This window comes from Cervus elaphus, chromosome 21 (genome assembly GCF_910594005.1).
Source record: "Cervus elaphus chromosome 21, mCerEla1.1, whole genome shotgun sequence".
NCBI classification, from domain to species: domain Eukaryota; kingdom Metazoa; phylum Chordata; class Mammalia; order Artiodactyla; family Cervidae; genus Cervus; species Cervus elaphus.
This window is the reverse complement of record NC_057835.1, coordinates 66,927,150-66,946,858: the sequence shown is the minus strand read 5'-3', so window position 1 is coordinate 66,946,858 and position 19,709 is coordinate 66,927,150. Positions and strand designations below refer to the sequence as shown.

At 39.3% G+C, this 19,709-nt stretch overlaps 1 protein-coding gene across 1 annotated transcript in view; it reads right to left on the bottom strand.

Annotated features, from left to right (window-relative positions):
• Window positions 1–19,709, bottom strand: part of STK3 (serine/threonine kinase 3) — a 296,567-nt gene that overhangs the window by 132,282 nt on the left and 144,576 nt on the right. The gene's annotated exons all lie outside the window — the stretch shown is intronic.

Here is a 19,709-nt window from a genome sequence, read left to right as displayed (position 1 = left end):
AAAGTCTCCCTGTCATCTTGTCTTTATAGCTACCCAGTCATCCTTTTTTTGACCAAGAGAATTAATCTCTTAAGTTCTCAGAAAATCACTGTATGCAATGAATTAACTTCTCTCCTGGGCTGTAGAATAGTTCCTGATAAAATACCATCACTAAAACAACATTTTCTTTGAAAGGATATGAAAACCATAATAAAGTTTAAAAAAAAAAGTATCCTGCACACAACAAATATTAGATATCATCACTTTCATTTCCACATAATGTTATTTTAAAAAGACAAGAGACAAACACAGCAATGACAAAAATTTTACAAAGTAAAATGAACTCAACCATATATAACTACCTATAGTTTAAGAGGTAAGTTTATATATAATGACACAATCAACATTATAGGTGACAAGAGGAAAAAATGGCTTTTTGGCAATCAATACAGACATTCACAGTATACAATATACATGGACCTCTTAAAGGCACAGCATACACAGGCCTCTCAAAGATGTATTCAGGGGTGAAGCATCCACAATGCCTCCTTTCTAGACTTTGGTATTCTCTGACTCTCCAGAAGAGAGGTGCCCATCTCTGCCCTAGCTCATTTCTTCGCTGGTTTTTGCTGGTCCTCTCTCCTCATGTCCCCCTTATGGATCACAGCCTTGTGATGAAGAGGCTTGTGTAACTCAATGAAGCTATGGGCCAGGTGGTGCAGGGCCACCCAAGATGGACGAGTCATTGTGGAGAGCTCTGACAAAACGTGGTCCACAGACAGAGGGAATGGTAAACCACTCCAGTGTTCTTGCCTCGAGAATCCCATGAACAGTATGAAAAGGCAAAAATATATGACACCAGAAGAAAAGCCCCCCAGATCAGAAGATGTCCAATATGCTCCTGGGGAAGAACAGAGAAATAGCTCCAGAAAGAATGAAGATGTTGGGCCAGAACAGAAACGATGCTCAGCTGTGGATGTGGCTGGTGGTGAAAATAAAGCCCAATGCTGTAAAGAACAATACTGCATAGGAACCTGGAATGTTAGATCACTCAATCAAGGTAAATTGGCTATGTCAAACAAGAGCAAGAATGAACATCGACATCTTAGGAATCGGTGTATCAAAATGGATCAGAATGGTATAATTTAATTCAGATGACCATTATATCTACTACTGTGGGCAAGAATCCCTTACAAGACATGGAGTAGCCCTTCTGAGGGCTATAAAAGAGTACAAAATGCAGTACTTGGATGCAATCTCAAAAACGACAGAATGATCTCTGTTCGTATCTAAGGCAAACCATTCAACATCACAGTAATCCAAGTCTATGCCCCAACCACTAATGCTGAAGAAGCTGAAGTTTAACAGCTCTAGAAAGAACTATAAGACTTTCTAGAACTTACACCAAAAAAAGATGTCCTTTTCATCCTAAGGGATGGTAGTACAAATGTAGGAAGTGAAGAGATACCTAGAGTAACAAGCAAGTTTGGCCTTGAAGTACAAAATGCAGCAGGGCAAAGGCTAACAGAATTTTGCCAAGAGAACACACTGGTCATAGCAAACACCCTCTTCCAACAACACAACAGACGAATCTACACACGGACATCAGCAGACTGTCAATACCGAAATCAGACTGATTGTATTCTTTGCAGCCAAAGATGGAGAAGCTCTATAAAGTCAGCAAAAACAAGACCAGGAGCTGACTGTGGCTCAGATCATGAACTCCTTATTGCAAAATTCATGTTTAATTTAAAGAAAGTAGGAAACACCACTAAGCCATTCAGGTATGACCTAAATCAAATCCTAAAAGATGATGCTGTTAAAGTGCTGCACTCAATGTCAGCAAATTTAGAAAACTTAGCAATGGCCACAGGACTGAAAAGGTCAGTTTTCATTCTATTTTCAAAGAAGGGTAATGTCAAAGAATGTTCAAACTGCTGTACAGTTGTACTCATTTCACACACTCTAATGTAATGCTCAAAATTCTTCAAGCTTGGCTTCAGTAGCGACTGAAGAACTTCCAGACGTACAAGCTGGGTTTAGAAAATGCAGAGGAACTAGAGATCAAATTGCAACATCCACTAGATCAGAGGGAAATCAAGGGAATCCCAGAAAAACATCTACTTGGGCTTCATTGACAATGCAAAAGCAAAAGCTTCGAGTGTGTGGATCACAACAAACTATGGAAAATTCTTAAAGAGATGGGAATTACCAGACCACCTTCCCTGTCTGCTGAGAAACCTGTATGCAGGTCAAGAAGCAACAGTTAGAATCAGACATGGAACAATGGATAGGTTCAAAATTGGAAAAAAAAGAGAACAACAAGGCTGTGCATTGTCACCCTGCTTATTTAACCTACATGCAGAGCACATCATGTGAAATGCTGGGCTGGATGACTCACAAGCTGGAATCAAGACTGCCAGGAGAAGTATCAGCAACCTCAGATACACACATGTTACCACTATAATGGCAGAAAAGTGAAGAGGAATTAAAGAACCTCTTGATGAGGGTGAAAGAAGAGAGTGAACAAGCTGGCTTAAAAACTCAACATAAACTAAGACCCCATCACTTCAAGGCAAACAGAAGGAGGAAAAAGTGATAACAGTGACAATTTTCTTGGGTTCCAAAATCACTGCAGACAGTGACTGCAGCCATGAAATTAAAAGACAGTTGCTCCTTGGAAGGAAAGCTATGACAAACCCAGACAGCATATTAAAAAGCAGAGACATCACTTTGCCAACAAAGGTCCACATAGCTAAACCTATGGTCTTTCCAGTAGTCATGTATGGATGTGAGAGCTGGGCCATAAAGAAGGTTCAGAGCTGAAGAATTGATGCTTTCAAATTGTGGTACTGGAGAAGATTTTTGCAAGTCCCTTGGACAGCAAGGAGATCAAACCAGTCCATCCTAAAGGAAATCAGTCCTGAATATTGGTCACCTGATGTGAAGCCTCATTGGAAAAGATCCTGATACTGGGAAGATTGAAGGCAGGAGAAGGGGAAGACAGAGGATGAGATGGTTGGATAGCATCACCAACTTGATGGGGACATGAGTCTGAGCGATCTCTGGGAGTTGGTGATGGACAGGGAGGCCTGCCATGCTGCAGTCCATGGGGTTGCAAAGAGTCAGACACAACTGAGCGACTGAACTGAACTGAACACACAAAAGCATGGCATGAGACTTTATATGGAATTAAAAGATGCAGCAGGAAATACAGTCACTGTCCTTAAGAAACTTCTAACCCAGTCCAGTACTGAAAGAACAGTAAAAGATTTAAAGAACTGTACAATGATAAAGAAAATCATATAAAGCATTAAGGAGAGAGGTCATTCTCCTTAGAAGAAATAGGATAAGGAAAAGTGAAATAAGACTGTTGGGAGGAGTAGAGAACAAGCTGATTATCCTATAAGGGACTAAGAAATGATAAGATTAGAAGAGGAATGAAGGATATGGAGTTTGGTCAGCATGAAAGTACACAACTAAAAGAAGTTGGTTCCCCACCCCTTTCTGTGTGTGTGTCTTTATATTTTTGCTTTTAATCAGGGTTTGTGTGTGACCTAAGAAAAGGATTAAGAAAAAAAACAAACAAACCTAGAGATATTCTAAATGTGGCTAGCATAGAGGTCTCAGGATGAGTCATAAACAGTTTTAAAGTGGGATAGTATTTACAGGAACGAAATGGAAGAAATAAGGTATACACACTACAAGGGCTTCCCTTGTGGCTCAGCTGGTAAAGAATCCACTGGCAATGCGGGAGACCTGGGTTCAATTCCTGGGTTGGGAAGATCTCCTAGCGAAGGGAAAGGCTACCCACTCCAGGATAATGCCTAAAGGGAAAGGCTACTCGCTCCAGTAAAACGCTTAAATTTAATGTCTGAAACTATAAAATCTCTAGAAGGAAAAGCTTCATGACATTAGTCTTGGCAACAGTATCTTGGATATGACATCAAAAGCTCAGGCAAAAATAGCTTACAGACTCTAGGAGTAAAAATAGTGCATTATCCTGCACTTTTCCTCAGTTTAAGTTTTAGGAGTGACCTTTGATTCTGAACATTTGTTGATGTTTATCTAGGATAATGGGGAAAGCAATATGGAGGAATTCTGAGAAAAAAAAAAGTGTGGTTTTACAAGGACCTACTGTATAGCACATGGGATTCCCCAGTGGCACAGCAATAAAGAATCCTCCTGCAATGTAGGAGATGCAGGTTTGATCCCTGGGTCAGGAAGATCCCTGGAGTAGGAAACAGCAACTCATTGCTGTATTCTTGCCTAGAAAATCCCATAGACAGCGGATACAGTTCACGGAGTTGTAAAGAGTCAGACATGACTAGGCACGCACACACACACACAAATAACTGAATCACTACGCTGTAAAGCTGAAACTAACACATTATTAATCAACTATACACCAATATAAAATAAAAAGTTTTAGCCACGCCGGTGGTATAGTGGTATCATGCGAGATTCCCATTCTTGTGACCCAGGGCTGATTCCCGGGAGGCGCCAATTATGCTTTGTATTTTGGGGCTTCCCTAGTAGCTCGGGCTTCCCTTGTGGCTCAGCTGGTAAAGAATCCGCCTGCAATGTGGGAGACCTGGGTTCGATCCCTGGGTTGGGAAGATCCCCTGGAGAAGGGAAAGGCTACCCACTCCAGTATTCTGGCCTAGAGAATTCCCTGGACTGTATAGTCCATGGGGTTGCAAAGAGTCGGACACGACTGAGCGACTTTCATTTCATTTGACTTCACTAGTAGCTCAGACGGCAAAGCATCTGCCTGCAATGCAGGAGACCTGGGTTCAATCCCTGGGTCAGGAAGACCCCCTGGAGAAGGAAATGGCAACCCACTCCAGTATTCTTGCCTGGAGAATCCCATGCACAGAACAGCCTGGTGGGCTACAATCCATGGGGTCGAAAAGAGGTGGACATGACTGAGCGACTAACACTCACACACTCTAGAAAAAGAAGCAAGAGTACCTCCTAACAACATTGTCTGGAGGACTAGAGAAAAGGAAAAACAAAACATTACTCCAGAATTCAAGAAATAAAAAGCAGACACCTTAATTACAGGGCATTCAGGTATTCTACCAATTTACTATACCATTCTTCTGAGAGCCCTCAGAATATGCGGCAGTTCACTAAAATGTGTTATCACTGGTTATCACTGGTTCCTAACTTGGAAAGTCATGCAAAAGACTCTCTGTGGACAAGGCAGTGAAGATTCAATATCCCAATCTGTTTATTCTAGGTTAAGAGTTAATCTCTTTATTACTATACTCATCTTCTTTGAAAAAGAGAAAATCCTTTAATAGAAGAGAACATTCTTATTCATCTTACATCACATTACACATATGACATCTAAGATAGTCCTTCAAAAGCAGTGTAGCCAGTTTTATGACACAATGAGCATCTACCAAGTGACAACTATGTACCAAGTACTTTCTGTGCGTTCCTATGTTTTATTAAAAGAAATAGCAGACGGATAAGCCACAGGCCACAGAGCATCAGCGGATACATTTTGTTCAGGCAACACTGAGTTCACAGTCCCATAGGGTAAAAATGTGCTGGAATTAGACCGCTTCTACATGAGGTGTATGTTTTCCCTTTTACGTGGACCCCGTCTAGCCTGGCTCAGTTTTATATTTTATCAGATGGCCCCCATTACATATCCAACTTTGTAAGCCCTGATATTACAGATTTTAACATAAGACACATATCTTGACCCCACGGAGCTTGCAATCAAATTGTGGGGGGCTGGGGGGGGGGGGCACACATGTGAAAAAACAGCAAACAACGGAGGACTAGAAAATAAAATTTTTCTGTAAGTAACTGAAGTAACCTCAGCTCCACAGCTGAAACAACAAAAAAGAATTCGTCTGCAATGCAGGAACCATACAAGATGTGGGTTCAATCCCTGGGTAGGGAAGATCCCCTGAAAGAGGGCACCCCCGTATTCTTGCCTGGAGAATCCCATGGACAGAGGAGCCTGGCAGGCTATAGTTCACACAGTTGCAAAGAGTTGGACACAACTGAAGAGACTTAGCAGGCACGCACGCACACATTCCAGCTTTAAGGAGGGGCAAAATGGGGTTAATATCAGCTGTGGCAAAAGGCACACAAATACACCTGCTACTTCAAATTAGAGAATAAAAATAAATTTGAACTCTCATCTCTGCGAAACAGTTCAAAGCACGTATGTACATAAACCCCCATAGAGACTGACCTCAAACTGCAGGTATATGATACTAGATTGTCTAGATAAATGCTGTTCATCTGCCCTTCTGTTACAAATTGATGGATAACAACTCAGCGATTTATGTCCTTGAGCTAATGCTCTCCTTTGAACTTTGAGCCAGTGAGTGAGCTGCAGTCTTATCTTCAGATAATCTTAACATATAAGGCTCACCTTAGCAGTAGCTATTAGAAATCCAAGGATAAAAAGCTTAACTCTAAAGCTTATTTACCCAGTACTATCATAAAGTGATCCTAAAATGTTCACATTCTATTCTCAAACAAGAACTGAACTGCATACAGTTCAAACAAATAAGTCCTAATATATGATCTACCAAAATGGAGGGGCTCTAAAAGTCTCCAGGGAAAACACTATATGTTTTATTTCCTTTTATTTTTAAAGTTAGATAATAATAAACTGACAGATTTTTCTCACAGACTTGACTTTGTTCAGCTAATTTAACCTAATCATGAATCAGAGAGGATCCTCTTAAGAATTGCCAGGTTTTGTATGAGTTGATTAGGTAATAGGCCTCTGCTGTAGAAAGTTTTGGCATTCAGTGGCTAGCCTTATCCTAACAATTCACTCCCTTCCTTGACACCAACCAAATCACATGGACACACATTACAGCCATAAAATTTATCTTATCTCTAACACCATTTTGATTGAAGAATGTTAGTACAATAAACGATATGATTATCTTTGTGTTTGTTTCTGCACAACATGTTGCTTAACTACATAGTGAACCTCTGACTGAGTTTTTTAAAGAACTTCCCTGATCACAAGTAGTCTAAGAAGCCAAGAAATATTAGTGCCTCAAAACAACGAATTATCTTCATGCCTGGAATTTCACACCTTAGACTCCAGGAGCATCCAGAGGATGTGAAAAAAGCTGGAGCTGAGAAACAACAATGCCTGAACTGTAATCTCAGTGGAGTGAGTCTACTGTGTCTGAAGCTAAGGTAGCTAGGACTTGTGAATGTACAGAAGCAAAGGACATGCTGGATCACAAAGGAACCTGTGCCACTATTCAAGAACCTCAGGTACCTGAGCAAAAGGTTATCTTCATAACAAGCAAATGAGATAAAGGATGAGAAAGCACTTCATTAAACTGTGAAGAACTAAAAACACATATAGCTGTCTTCTGACAGTGAACATAATACAGAGGTAGCAAGTTAAGTTAAAGTATATAATTCCTAAAAAGAATACGTAGTAATAATACTTTTAAAAGATTATTACAAATAAGGGAGTAAACAGTACAGTGGAATGAAGCCAATGCTGGACTCAGGTCAGAAACATAGGCTTGAATTCTAAATCATCCTCTGGCTGTGTGGCCTCAGTATCTTCATACAGGTGAGGCAGCTGGATATTTTTCAGATTCCTTTTTGGGTCTGTAAGACTCTGGCACTCTACCTAGCAATCTAGGTTAAGAGTTAAATCCTACTAGGCAAATACTCAACTGTTGGTTAAAAAGAACATGCAGGTGGAAGAGGAGAGTGAAGGATAACAAAAGGCCTACCAGATATTAATATAAAAACACAACTCAAAAGTTTTTCTCACCACTCTCTTAAAAGCAACTTTAAACAGACAGAGGTTTGAAGAGAGGATGAAGATCTAGAGTGATCCTTGCTCTTAGGGTGCAGTTTCTACAGTAAGCCCAAGGTGAGAGCATTGCATGACCTCATAATCGGCTCCAGTTGCAGCAATTTCAGTAATCATTAATCTGCTCATGAAGGCCAGTCTGTCTGCCTAGGACTCAGATTAAGGGGATGGATGGCGCTGATGCCCTGGCAGTCCAGGGTGAATAAGAGAACCAGCTCTAGAGGTCTGAGCCGGCTCTAGATGGCCCTGGGTCACCATCATACCTCCGTCGTAAGCAGCCATCTGACTGGCCTCTTTTACTTCTCTACGCCTGTTTCCATACTTTAAAATTGGGAACAATAGTAATAATGACAGAACAATAACAGAGCTACCTCATGGGGCTGTTCTGAAGTTTCAATGGGTTAATATATGTAAAATACTTAGAATAGCAACTGCCATTATAAATGGACAATAATGTTAGCTCCTATTAATCCAATTTTACTGCTGAGGCTCAGTTAACTAGCTTATTCAAGATCACACAGCTAGTAAAGTGGCTGTCAAAACTAGAAATCAGATCTATCTGGTTCCTTATCTACTTCACACTATTTCCATGTTTCTATTAAATTTCTGCCACAGATAATTCTATTACAAGGTAAAGGCTCTGTAACACATATTTGGTCTCTCAAAAAGAAAATGCAAAGCTATCTGTATAAAAATAATTATAGTTCACTTTCTGTAATTGTGGTAAATTATAAATAAAAAATACCAAACAATTAAGACATGGCCAAGTAAAAAAAAAAAAAAAAAAAAAGACATGGCCAAGTAAAATACCATGTATCAACAAAATGGAGCAACATATTTCCATAAAAATGACAAGTGTATAAATTAAAAAGCCACAAAGAAATGTTCTATTGAAAGAAAAGTCAATTTATAATAACCAAGACATGGACACAACCTAAATGTACATTGACAGATGAATGAATAAAGATGTGATATATATATATCATGTGTGTATACACACATGTGCACACACACACACAACGGAATACTAATCAACCATAAAAAATGAAATAATGCCACATGCAGCACATGGATGGACCTAGAGACTATTATACTAAGTGGAGTAAATCAGAAAGAGAAAGGCAAATACATCTGATTTCACAAATATGTGGAATCTAAAATATGATACAAATGAACTTATCTATGAAACAGAAATAGACTCACAGACACAGAGAATAGACCTGTGGTTACCGGGGGTAGGGGAGAGGGACTGAGTGGAAGACTGGTGTTAGCATATGCAAACAAGTATATACAGACCAGATAAACAACAAGGTCTTACTGTGTATCACAGAGACCATATTTAATATCCTGTAATAAATCATAATGATAAAGAAAAAAGAAAATGGGAAGATATAATAAAAAAGAAAGATAACAATGAGAAACAAACAACAGTACAGAATGATTTGGTACAAATCTCGAAGATTCAAAATATCAATTCACTGTCTACAAGACTGCATGTGCTGTGAGTGCTCATTCAGTTGTGTCTGACTATTTGCAACCTCAAGGACTGGAGCCTGATAGGCTCCTCTGTCCATGGAATTTTCCAGGGAAGAATACGAAAGTGGGTTGCCATTTTCTACTCCAGGGGATCTTCCTGACTCAGGGATTGAACCTGTATCTCTTGTGTCTCCCGCATTGGCAGGATTCTTTACCACTGCGCCACCTGGGAAGTCCTGCATTGTACAAGACTGTATAAGATTCCTTTAAAACTTTTTATTATAAAGGCCACTATATATTTATAATTGAACAAGACATCACTCAAAAACACTGCTTAAGTTATCACCCATTTCAGTCTGCTTCTACAAGCACCTCTCACAGATGCACAATTTAAATTCTCATACCTTTGAATGCTTCCAGTTAAGTCTTAATCATCTTTCAAGGTTGAAATATAATATTCCTTTAATATAATTCAAAAATATCCATAAAATATGGCTATAGAAGAAATCAAAAGTGACTAAGAGCCAAAACTTAAGGAACTTCATAATTCTACTCTCTCTCAGACTCCAGAATTGGAATTCCTGTGTGTGATCAGCTCAATTAACTTCTTTAAGCACATAAAATGTACCCAAACCTATAATACTAGAAATTATTCAAGAAGCTTAGACTCTAATGGAGTAGGAAAATGAATACCAGATCATTTCAACAAAATAGTGTAAGTGCTAAAATAGATGGGAACAAGGGGCATTACAAAATGAGTTAGCTCAAATTGACGTTTAAGGGAAAAAATGAGAGGCTGGGTCCTAAAGAATGAATGAGTGAGTTAATGAGGCACAGAGAAGAGAGCTGCACTTTTGTTCAAAGGTGTGAGGTCTGAAATACTGAGGGGTCGAGAAAGGAAACCAGCTTATTCCTGGTGTGGGGCAGGAAAAATTACAAGATGAACTTGAAGTATCTTCTTGGCCCTTAAAGGAAAAAAAATAAAAATAAAAAACACAAGCTAATCAAGTCTACCAAAGAAGTTCAAAACTTGTAGAATTTAGCTTTGCTCACAGTAGATTCAGATTTAATCTAAATCTGATCTGAGATCCAGGCACAGTTATTTTTGTCTCCCAAGGAATCCTAACATACAGCCAATGCTGAGAACCACTGTGCTAGAACACAAAACATAAGGCAACGTACCATCACACCATACACCTCAGCTTCGGCACTCTGCATATTTTAACGTGGACTCCAGTTAGTTTTACACTCATTCTAAATGCCCTGAGTAACATGGAAACTACTTGAAGGCATAAACAGGCCTATCAAGTTTTGTACCCCCAGCAGCATTAGACCTAGTTATTTATGCAGAATAAAATCCAAATCTATACTAAGAGTGTCGATGTAAAAGACTCCAGTTAAATACGGTGATCTGAATATACTGACTCACTCAACGCCATTCCAAAAATGCTACTAAAGGACAGTAGGAATTTTTTTAAATGCTTAAACTCCAGAGAGAAGGACAACAGCAAATATGGGATAGCAATAAAATTCTGAAAACAGAAAAGTAAATGGACGAGTTTTAACTCAAAAGATCTGAGAAATCAATGAGAAGCAATCAATTCCCACCATGGAGGAGGGCGGGGCCGGGGAAGGCTAAGAAAGTGGAAGGACCAGATACATTTAAAGATAGAGGACATCTGCAGCAATGAGCACACCTGGCATCCAAATTTTAGTTTCAAAAATGCCATTCTCACTGAAATAAATCAGGGCTCCTTGAAGAAACACTGCTGGGCCTTATTTCAGTAAGGAAGCACTCAAAGATTAATGAAATCGTGCCAAAAGGTGCAGGACTAGCTGAACTTAGAAAAACTGAGCATCCAGATAGTAATACTAGTGGCTATAATTATGGTGGTGGTTTAGTCTGTCAGTCGTGTCTGACTCTTTGTGACCCCGTGGACTGCAGCCTGTCAGGCTCCTCTGTCCCTGGGATTCTCCATGCAAGAATCCTGCAGTGGGTTGTCATTTCCTTTTCTAGGGGATCTTCCTGACCCAGGAATGGAACCCCGGTCTCCTGCATTGCAGGCAGATTCTTTACTGACTGAGCTAACATACTGGATAAGATGAAAATCAATTAGCCTATAGTAATATTTTTTTTTTTAATTTCACTTTTACATTAAAAAAATTATTTCAAGTAGAAGGCACACAGTTTTCAAGAATTTGTCGAAGTTTGTTATGGAAAACAGCAGTTCCACACTAATCCTTTCTTCTCCAGGGTAAACACCTCGCTATTTTACCTGATTCTTTAGGTATTTACCTCAGTTATATAAATAACATGCTTACAATGGTACTTCTCGATTTTTCGGTTTGAGGCATAATCTTCTGACCCTCAACTACAGATGAACATGTAGCTTTCTTCTTCCTGCCTGTTCCACAAGTACCTTTCCTCTTCCAAACTAGTTATTATTTTCTTTAAACTGATACTCAGTGCCTACAACAGTGTAACTATGTAAATACCATATATAGTAGCTGAGCCAGGTAGAAAATGATGATCTTTTTTCCTATCCTGCATAATTTTTTTGTCTCTGGAGATGATATAAAGTGGTATTTTTAAAAAAGAGTTTAAGAAAAGCTGTTTTTTATAGAAAAATACCAGCTAATAAACACACAATGACTGAATGACTTAGAAGATCAACATTTGTCACCCTCAAAGTACTGCAATGATCAATTTGGGCAAGGACCACCAGAGGACACTACCACCAGGGAACGATTACTGGAGAAAGGATCCTTACAAATTACAAAAGTTCCCTTCCAGACCACTCAATAATTACAAAGGAGAAGATGTACCTCACAATAGAGAGATCTGTTCATTGTTACCTTAACTAAGTGATCAGACTTAACTGAGAGACAAACTCACAGTATGTGTTTTCTGATATGACACAACATGAAAAACACACCACCACTCACGAAATCCTTCCCCAAAATATACAAACTGAATCTACTCTAGCGAGGACAGGCACGCCTTGTTCTATTGTGTTTTGCCTTACTGCGTTATGCATATATTGTGTGTTCTACAAACTGAAGGTCCACGGCAGTCCTGCGTCAAGCAAGTCTGTCGGCATCATGTGTCCAACAGCGTCTTCTCACGTCACATCTCTGTGTCACAGCCTGGTAATTCTTACAGTGTTTCCTATTTTTGCATCGTGTTATGATATTTGTTATGGTGCTCTCTGACCAATGATCTCTGATTTTACACTAGGACTTGCTGAAGATGTACAAGAAAATGAGCATTTCTCAAAGCAATATTTTTAAATTAAGGTACATATATTGGTTTTTCTTTTCTAAACACAATGCTATTGCACACTTAATGGAATACAGGATAGTGTAAACATAACTTTTATATGCATTGGAGAACTAAAGAAATTCACACGAGTCACGTTACTGAAATATTTGCTTCATTGGGGTGGCCTGGAACTGAAACTGCAATATCTCCAAGGCACACTTGTACTGGAAATGAAGCTAGCGTAACAAAGAAACTGAATTTTTAATTTTATTTAAATTACTCTTAGGTTGGTGCAAAAGTAATTGCAGTTTTGCACTGCTAAAATTTGCCATTCGCTATCAGAATACATTCTTAACAAATGTAGTTATGCTATACATCATTTTAACCCGCATTTCTCACTTTATGTTTTTTCACTAGTGACTTATTATTTGCTGTTTATTTTATATTTATTTTAAACTATGGAAAATGATGTTAGACAAAAAGCAAATTCGAGCAATTTTCTTATTCGAGTTCAAAATAGGTCGTTAAGCAGCGGGGACAACTTGCAACATCAACAATGCATTTGGCTCAGGAACTGCTAACGAACATACAGTGCAGTGGTGGTTCAAGAAGTTTTGCAAAGGAGATGAGAGCCTTGAAGATGAAGAGGGTAGTGGCCAGCCATCGGAAATCGACAACAACCAACTGGGAGCAAGTATCTAAGCTGATCCTCTTACAACTACAGGAGAAGTTGCCAAAGAACTCAACGTCGACCATTCTACTGTCGTTTGACATTTGAAGCAAATTGGAAAGGTGAAAAAGCTCGATAAGTGGGTGCCTCACAAGTTGACAGCAAATCAAAAAAAATCATCGTTTAGAAGTGTCATCTTCAATGAACAATTTCTCGAGTGGATTGTGCCGTGCAACAAAAACTGGATTTTATATGACAACCGGTGACAACCAGCTCAAGCGTCTGGACCAAGAAGTGCCAAAGCACTTCCCAAAGCCAGACCCAGACCCGAAAAAGGTCATGGTCACTGTCTGGTGGTCTGCTGCTGGCGTGATCCACGACAGTTTTCTGAATCCAAAATAAACCATTCCATCTGAAAAGTATGCTCAGTAAATTGATGAGATGCACTATACACTACAACCTCTGCAACCAGAATTGGTCAACAGAAAGGGTCCAATTCTTCTCCACAATGCCAGTCTGCACATCACACAACCAATGTTTCAAAAGCTGAACGAGTTAGGTTACAAAGTCTTGCCTCATATGCCTCACCTGACCTCTTCTTGCCAACCGACTACCCCTTCTTCAAGCATCTCTGACAACTTTTTGCAGGGAAAATGCGTCCACAACCAGCAGGAGGCAGAAAAAGCTTTCCAAGAGTTCATCAAATTCTGAGGCACAGATTTTTATGCTACAAGAATAAACAAACTTATTTCTTGTTGGCAAAAATGTGTTGACTGTAATGGTTCCTGTTTTGAGTAGTTAGTTGCGTTTGAGCCGAGTTATCACGATTTAAAATTCATGGACTGAAACTGCAGTTACGTTTGCACCAACCAATCCATGTGAACCATTAGGCTGGTTTTCCTGATTTGTATCTTTTGTATTAACACTGTAATCAAAACTATAGTGCTTTCTTCAGTTCTGTGAGTCATTCTAACAAATTATTGAACCTGTGGAGATGAAAAGGAATTGACGAATTTATAGCCAGTTGGTACCAGTGACCGGAAGACCCCTGAAGCACAGCTGGTCTCTGAAGAACCAGCAGTTGTGTTGGAAACTGTGACCTTTAACTTGTGGGGTCTACACCAACTCCAGGTGGTTAGCGCCAGATCTGAAGTGCATTCCACCCCACAGGGGTTCAAACAGACAACCAAATTACAGGTGGTATTCAAACATGGCAAAGTATCGTGAAACTGATACGTAAGTTTACACGAGAAGTACTTCTTAAGCGAAGGGGAAGAATAATGTCTCTCTACATTTTTTTTCCACAGTTGTGGTTCCCAAAGTGTGGTTCCCCCTTCATGAAGTCCTAGGGCCCATCAGGTCAAACCTACCTTCATAAAAACACTAAGACATTATTCTCCTTTTTCTCTCTACTGACATTTGCACTAAAGGTAAAAAAACAATGATGGGTAAAACTGCTGGACCTCTAGCACCAATCAAGACAGTGGAACCAAACTCTCCTAGTAATCACTGTATTCTTCACTATGCAGTCATGGTTTTCTTTTGAAAAAAAAAAAAACCCACTTTAAGAATGTCCTTGATGAAAAAGAAAAAAACCTTCATTTTTAAGAATCTTAATATCTGAACAAATAACTTTTTAATATTGTTGTGATTAAATGAGAAGGAAGCATATACTACTTATGCTGCTATCAAAGTAAAGTGGTTGTCTCGATGAAAAAGCACACATGTGATTACAGTGCAAGCCAAATCATCACTTTTGGGGGGAACACTGTTCTTATTTGAAGAAAAAAAAAAAAAGACTTGATAGGCAAACTCTTGATAGTTCAGATTCAGGTACATGGCAAACATTTCCTCAAAAATAAGCCAAGTGAGCCTATCTCTTCAAGGAAAATACAGATACTTTCTGGTACCCATGATAAAATTCAAGCTTTCAAGTGAAAATTCAAATTTTCAAAAATTTCTGTTACTATTAACTTAATAACTTACCAATACTTAAAATTAAAAACTGTTCTGATGAGACTAGTAGTGATACTGACAAATGTCATTTTTGGGGGGTACTGTATGTCAAAATGTGAAAGCTCTGCCGTTACTTAGTGAATTAAGATGTTAACCAATCACATGAGAGAAGATACATTCAAAATGCAAAACAGAACGATGGATTTTAACATAATCATTAAGAAAAGTTACTACTGTGGTTTCATATTCTAATACTGAAACTAATGTTTATGAAACTACTATTGTTGAGTTTTAATGTAGTATCAAAGAATAATATCTACAAATTTCAGGGAAAAAAAAAAAAAAAACGATTAAAATGTTCCTCTGTTTTACCCAGCTACGTATGTGTGAGGATAAGATTCTTTTCATATATTTCAATCAATGTATTGCAACAGAATGAGTACAGAATGTACTAAAATATGGAACAAACAGCATGATTACAAAACGGAAAGAAAAAAGAAAACCCTGTACAAAAGATTCATGAAACGTTACTTCCTGTAAGTCCACCATGGCACAGTGGTAAAGAACCCACCTGCCAATGCAGGAGACTCAAGAGACCTGGGTTCAATCCCTGGGTCGGGAAGATCCTCTGGAGGAGGGCATGGCAACCCACTTCAGTATTCTTGCCTGGAGAATCCCATGGACAGAGGAGCCTCAGAGGACACTGAGGGGTTGTAGAGAGTCAGACACGACTAAGCACACACGAAGGTGACAAGCGTGTTATGCAATAAAGGAGGCTCTGGCCCAAGAACAGTACAATATGCCCAGTACAAATCAGTTTAACAAAAAAGTAGTATAGGATGAAATCAATGTAATTTGAAATAAGAAAAAATAAAATTAAATAACAACAAAAGGTATATTAAGAAAAAAAAAGAAACACAATTGAAAATGTGGAAAAGTCTATAGTCAGTAAGAAATGACAGATCTCAGGAATTTGACACTTAGAAGTTAATGGTGAATTTTAGAGAAAAGAAAAATCTGTCAACATGGTCCCTCAACCTTGTTTAGAGAAGAGAATGATTTAATCTGTTGCCTTGGTCAAATACGAAAGCCAAATTAAATCTATATGATCAGATTCAATCAAAACTTAAGTGAAAATGAAAAAAATATATATATTCATGTATTTATTTCTAGCTCCACATTCTTTAAGGAAACCTTGGCCAGAAGGTCTCAACACTGGCTACATATTAGGGCTTTAAAAAATTCCTGATATCCTGGACCCAGCCCAAAGAATCTGATCTGGAGGGGGCCTACAGATTTTAAATTCCCCAGATAAGCCTAAGAATAGCCAGAGTCAAAAATCACTTCATGAAGCAAGCAGTTATGGACACAGTATCTACTTCTAAACCCCTACCATTCTCAGCATATCTTTGGGGTTAGCATGAAAATCATACCATTTTTAAAGACTGAGAATTCATCAATAAAAGGAAGGAAAGAAACTATGAAAACTCAATAATTCAAGGGCCAGAACTAGGCAACAACAACCAAACTATTTCCTTTCTTACATATATATACAGAAATAGGCAGATATATATACTTGTATTTTATACATTATATTTTTTATACATACCAGAATTCCATCAACTAGAAAGGCACTACCATTTAAAAACCATGTGTCACTCTTCTGCTTCCAAGAGGATGGAGTAGGTATACGTCCTCTATTCTATCTGTTAAGTACAACTAAAAATCCTGGACAATACATGTAAAACAAACATAAAAAGACTTCAGGACTGCGCTGGTGGTACAGTGGATAAGAATCTGGGTTCGATGCCTGGTCTGGGAAGAGTCCACATGCCACAGAGCAACTGAGCCCAGATGTCACAGCTCCCGAGCCTCACTCTAGAGCCTGGAAGCTGCACCTACTGCAGCCCGAGCCCTGGAGCCTGCGCTCTGCAGCAAGAGACGCCACCGCAGTGAGAGGTCCGCACAAGGCGAGGAGGAGCAGCCCTTGCTCGCCACACCCGGAAAAAGCCTGTCTGCAACAACAAACACCCAGTACAACCAAAGATAAAGGAATTCATTTTTGAAAACAGATAATTGATAGATGTCAACAGTTTAAAGAACAGAGATGTCAAAATTATTTGACAAATATTTTAAAGCAGTGATGAACCTGCAACTGGTTGAAACAAATGTAAACATAAATCTTGCCATTTACATTTTTAATATTAATAAAGATAATATGAAAAAAAAAGTGTAAAAATAGAAAGCCTCAGCAAAGAAACACAAGACATAAAGAAGGTATTTCCAACTGGAAATTACAGAAATGAAAGTAATAAACAAAAGGCTCAGCTGATGAAAAACAGACAGAAGAGAAAAAAATTTATTAACTTCCCTTTCAGTGGTGTTTTAACTGTCCTACAAATTTTGACACTTTGTATTAATTTGGTATTTTAATAGCTTTAACACACTTTTACTCTTAACATTAAGGTGGGAATAGTTTATCAAACCATGAAATAGGAAAAAAGTCAGTATTAATCTCCTCCAAAATTTCAAAACTGTTCTGTTCCCCATATGAAAGTCAAAAGTATCACTTCTAGAGCATTTACACTGCGATCTATTTTATAAGAATAGTAACAATCTAACACAGTCTAACACAGTGGTAGTACACAGTGGTGGTGGTGGCGAGTAGCAAGCAGTCCAGTGGTGAGCAGTAGCATGTTTACTCTTGGTAAAAATGAACCAGTGGAGGAGAGATTAAAGGGAGAAAGTGGAGAAGAGAAGGGAACAACATAAAAGGAAGGAAGAAGGGAAAGACAATTTACTGTTATGGACCAAACTGTGTCTCTCCAAAATTCATATTGAAGCCCTAATTCCCAGTACCTCTGAATGTGACTGTGTTTGGAGATCGGACCTTTACAGAGGTTGCTGTTGTTGTTTGCTGTTGTTTTTAGTCGCAAACTCTGTCTGACTCTTTTGTGACTTCATGGACGGTAGCCCACCAGGTGCCTCTGCACATGAGATTTCCCAGACAAGAATACTGGAGTGGACTGCTAATCAGTATTCTCCAGGGGACTTCCTGACCCAGGGATCAAGCCCAGGTTTCTCACATTGTAGGCATCTTCTTTACTGTCTGAGCCACCAGGAATTAAGTTAAAAGAGGTCATAAGGATAAGGTCCTAATCCAATGTGATTGGTACCATCTAAGGAGAGGAATAGACACTAGGGATGTGCATACACAGGGTAACAAAGGCATGTGATGATTCAAGTGAAAAGACAAACCATGAGGAGAAGCCTCAGGAGAAACCAAACCTGCCCTTCATCTGGGACTTCCAACTTCTAGAACTGCGAGAAATTTCTGCTGTGTAAGCCATCCACTCTGCAGTATTTTGTTACAGTAGCCGGACCAGACTAATACATCCATCTCAGTGTGGGGCAAACATTCAATAGCTAACAGTATCGTTTTCTCTGAGCTAGAAGATCAGCCCAAAGTCAGGAAAGCTGTGTTGAGACAAAAGGATTTTGCAAACTGACTCAGGGCCAGGTTGGGGCTTGGTGGGACAAGGCAGGGGAGACACAAGAAAAGACGGCAAATAGCCAAGTTCAGACTAGAGAGCAGAGTTTTGCTGGCACCAGGCTTCATAGTTACAGCCATCCCTTGGTATCTAAGGAGGACTGGATCTAGGACCCCCAAGATAACAAAAGATACAGATCAAGACCCTCAAGAGACTTTAAGCACCTCCCCTTTTAAAGAAGCCCATCATTCCTCTAACTTCCCTCAAAAAGATTAGAGACCACAGAAAAGACTCTTCACTGACTGAAGGTCTCTTTTCAGGCCTGCGGGGGATGCTAAAGTGGCAGACTTAGGACACCAAGAGAGTGATGGCAGAAAACTATCTTCCCTGAGAACACTGGCTCAGACCTGGCTTCTAGGACAGGGGGATTTTATTAACAGGACCCTTCAGCCTTACTTATTTCCTACGAGACACAGAGAAAGTGTGCCCACAACTGACAAGCCTTACAAGAATCTTTAACATAAAGTAAGAAAATACTATGGACAGAACTACATGAAGAAGTAACGACACAAAGAGATGCCATTAATTAGATGAAAAAAGGGGAAACCTATCACTAAAGGAGAGAAACACTCCTTACCAGAGAAGCAGGGAGGATTACAACTATACAACAGCTTAGAACAGGGATCAGCAAGTCTCTGGCTCTCATGCCAAATCTGGCCAGTTACCTGTCTCGATGATTAAATAAAGTTTTACTGGAACATAGCCATGCTCACTCTTTCACTCGCTGTCTATGGCTGCAGAGTTGAATGTTTTAATTACAATGGCAGAGTTGAGTGGTTGCACATGACCTGCAAAGACTGAAATAATTACTACTTGGCCCTTTACAGGAAAAGCGTTCTTTCTTGGGACTAAGTCGCTAAGTTGTGCTAAGTTGCTTCAGTTGTGTCTGGCTCTTTGCAACCCTACGGACTGAAGCCCGCCAGGCTACTCTGTCCAAGGGGTTCTCCGGGCAAGAATACTGGAGTGGGTTGCCATGCCCTCATC